The sequence below is a fragment of the Mesocricetus auratus genome, unplaced genomic scaffold (genome assembly GCF_017639785.1).
Source record: "Mesocricetus auratus isolate SY011 unplaced genomic scaffold, BCM_Maur_2.0 Super-Scaffold_100003, whole genome shotgun sequence".
Taxonomy (NCBI): Eukaryota; Metazoa; Chordata; class Mammalia; order Rodentia; family Cricetidae; genus Mesocricetus; species Mesocricetus auratus.
Genome location: NW_024429188.1, coordinates 72301850 through 72305716, shown reverse-complemented (window position 1 = coordinate 72305716; position 3867 = coordinate 72301850).

Genomic DNA, 3867 nt, shown 5'->3' with positions numbered 1-3867 from the left:
AACAAACCACCATACTTCTCAGCAAAACAGAGCCTGAGAAAGAAGCAGAGGCTCATTTCCAGTTGCCAAAATAATCATAATGTCTGTTTGAGGCTTTGTCTCCACTTTTTAAGAAAAATTGTATTGAAAGGCATGAAAACACAAGACAATCTGGCCAACACACAGGAAAACAATAAACTAACACAGGCATTCTGAAGGAAGCCTGTGATTGCACTTGTTAAACAAAGACTGCAAATCCACTAATTTAATATGCTCTCAGAAGGGAAGGAACACTAACGTTGCTTTCTCAGCAAACCCAGAAATTAAACGGAGATAGAAAGGAAGACGCGTAGGGGCAGGGGAGTGATGATAGGAAAGGACAGAGGGGAAACAGAGGGGGCTGGAAAGTAACTCTGGAATTGAAAATTTCAATAATTACAACTAAAAAGTCACAAGAGGGACAACAATACATCTAATTAGGTTAAAAAAGTCAGTGAACATAAGGATGGGAAAATTGGAATTGTTAACTCTGAGTAATAGAAAGCAAAAAGAAGAAAGGAACCTGAACACAGCCCAAGTAATCCATGGACCACCATCAAATAGGCAAAAATGTGCATATGGGAAACCCAGAAGGAGCAGAGAGAAAAGAAATAGTGAGATCTATCTCAAACTAAAAAGTACAAAAGAGACCTGAGTATATATAGTCCCATCTTTTGCTTCACATGCATGAGGCCCTAGTTTCTATACCCTGTACAAATAAATAAATGTTCTCCATTATTTGGAAAATTCTCCAAACCATGACATTTTAAGCCTGAAAACTAAAAGACACTATTCAGAGAAATTTAAGAAGACCAAAATAATTGAAAAGGTAGACCATGATACAGGACTGGTAAACTCAGTATCATAAATACATTAATTTTCACCACATTGGTCTGTGGATTCAATGCAATCCCAACAAAAAAATCTTAAAATGTGTGTGTTTAACAAACATTTAAAAAAAACCTATATAGAAGGATCAGAGTGGTATAGCTCTTGCATTCAATCCTCAGTTTTGAAAGCAAAAACCTTATGTGGAAATGGAAAAGTCTAAGAATAACCAAGACAACCTTGGAAACTAACAATAAAGATAATCTATAGTATCAAATGTTATATTGTATTATAAAACTACCTTAATTGTGACAAGATTCAAGCACATTGGTGAAATGGTAAATGAATAGGAAGTCTAAAATACACACATACACCAGCATGATCAACACAGAGGTGACCTGGTAAAGTGGAAAAAGAAAGATCTCCTCCAAAAACAGTGCTGGATCAAGTAGATAGCCATTCGAGAGAAAAACATAATAAAAATCCTGTACAAAGTAAACTGCAAGTGAATTATAAATCCAGATACGGATGACAAAACAAAGAAGCTTCTAGGATACAATGTATATAATCTTCATGATACTATAAAATGGGAAAGTTTTTAAGAGAATAGAATAAAATGAGGAAAAACATCGATAAAATTTCTCTCTATTGAGAGATATTTCTTGGCTAATAATGATTTTGTGCACATGGAATTCCAGCACTCAGGAGGCTGAGGCAAGAAGATACCAAGTTTGAGTTCCAGGCCAGTTTGGGCTACATAGTGAAACTGTCTCAAATGGAATGGAAGAGAGGTGTTGGAGAGATGCTAAGTGATTAAGAGCACTGGTTGTTTTTAAAGATGACCTAGGTTTGAATAGCCAGAATAGACATGGTCGCTCGAAACCATCAGCTGATACACTTTTCTGCCACATGGTGGCTCACAGCCATCAGGTGATGCACTCTTCTGGTGTCTGTGGGCACAATGCAGTCGTGGTGCAGAGACACACATGCAAGCAAAACATCCATGTACATATATGCACAAAATATTTTTAAATGAGGAAGCTTTCTATATTGAGATAGAGATATCATTATGCACATGAAAATCGAGCATGACCTAATATCAATATTTGATAAAAATGGGATAAAACTACTCATATCTTCAGGATTAAACTATGCTTTATAGTTATTATATTATAGTGTCTATTCTTTGTTTGTAATGCACAGATTGACAACATATGCATTATATCTTGGATAAGAGAAGTGACCAGCAGATTTTATAATACTCAAATGTGCTGATTAGCACATTTTTTGTAATGCTTCCTGAGGGGAAAATGATATATATGAGTATTTCAATTGCTGACTTCAAAATTTTGGTTCAGACCACTTTTACAAACCAAATAGTTTTCAAAACCCAAAGTATAGTGCATAGAATCCTGTGGTCCTTATAGAACCCTTCATGATGGACTCATGATGTGGTAGAAGGAGCGGTCCCTCGAGGGATTCGAGAAAGAAAAACAGGAAGCAGCCATGTGGTCTGCTCAATGGCCAGGACAGACATATGCGCCAGGCGTCACATACTCGACTAACCATCCGTCTCCCCTGCAGCTCTTCCCTTTGCCCTCCCTTCTCATTCTAGCAGCCCCTCCCTCCGAGTCTAAAATACCCAAATCACAGTGCATTTAATTAGAAGTCAAAGAAACAAAAAATTGATAACATGTCCCAATCCTTCAGACACTGAAGGGTTCAGTATTTTGGAACTAATATCCCCTGGGTCTTGTTATATGCATAAATAAAACTGTTTCCCAGAACACAGCTTGGATGTCTCTTCCTACAGCAGCAGCAAGATTGTGAGTGTCTCCTACCTACTTGAATTTATGTGCCATCCTAGACCCATTGGACTCCATGTTTAATCCTAAGGCTTGATTAACTGCTTTATTTCCTGTCCAGAAGAAAGAAAACAAAGATTCGCCCTGCTTGTACATTCCTAGAGTTCAAGTCATTGCCAGCCTGCTTCGAGCTACAGCTTGAGTAGTCACATGACATAGTGTCACCTACCAGGTAATGGAGACGCAAGAGACCAACTGCTTGGGAATGCTGATGGAGGGAACGTGGTTCAATGGCAGAGTGCTTGCCTGCCATATCAAAGCCCTGGGTTCGATCTCTAGCACCATATATAATAAACTCACACCAGTTTTACATTCCTTCTACTGACACTGTTCTTGGAAACCATAATTTAATCCACTATGCTTTGAGAGATTATGTCTAGATGGTGACTAACTCTTGCGCTTGTTTTTCATCTATCTTTGCCTTAATTCCCCCTTTTTCTTCACTCATGTCTCCATACATTGTATATCCCACTAAGTTGTCAACAGATAAGGTTCTGTTTCTGAGCTAAGAAACCACCAGACTTTTAACTTTTAATGAAATGAGCTCTGTGGTAAAAGATAGAATTTTGCTGTGCCCCAAAAGTAGCAAACATAAACAAAATGTTTCTATTATGGAATGGAGTAACATGTATAAATAGCCAAACCCTGATGAAATATAAAAAGCCCCTCCATAACATAAGCCCTTTGTCTGGGAAATTGTCTTGAAAACAGATGCTTACTTTAAAATACGCATGTTTGGGTACAATCAAGGTTTTTTTTAGATTTATTTATTTTACTTTATGTGTATGAATATTTTACCTGTGTGTTTGTCTGTGCACCACATGCATGCCTGGTGTCCATGGAGGCTAGAAGAGGGTGTTGGGTCCCCTGGGACTGTAGTTACAGATGGTTGTGAGCCACCATATGAGTTCTGGGAATCAAACATGCCCTCTGGAAGAACAGCCAGTAATGCTAACCATTGAGCCATCTCTCTGGCCTCACAACCAATATTTTAAATAAAAATATTAAATACATTTATAAAAATAATAATACAATTTACAGGGTTCTGTAGTATGACCAAAGCCTAGAAGCCATAAAGAGAAAAAAAAGGAAATGTCAATCACTAATCACATTTTCATAAACAAAGCTAAGTAAAGCTAATCTTACTTTGATGGGA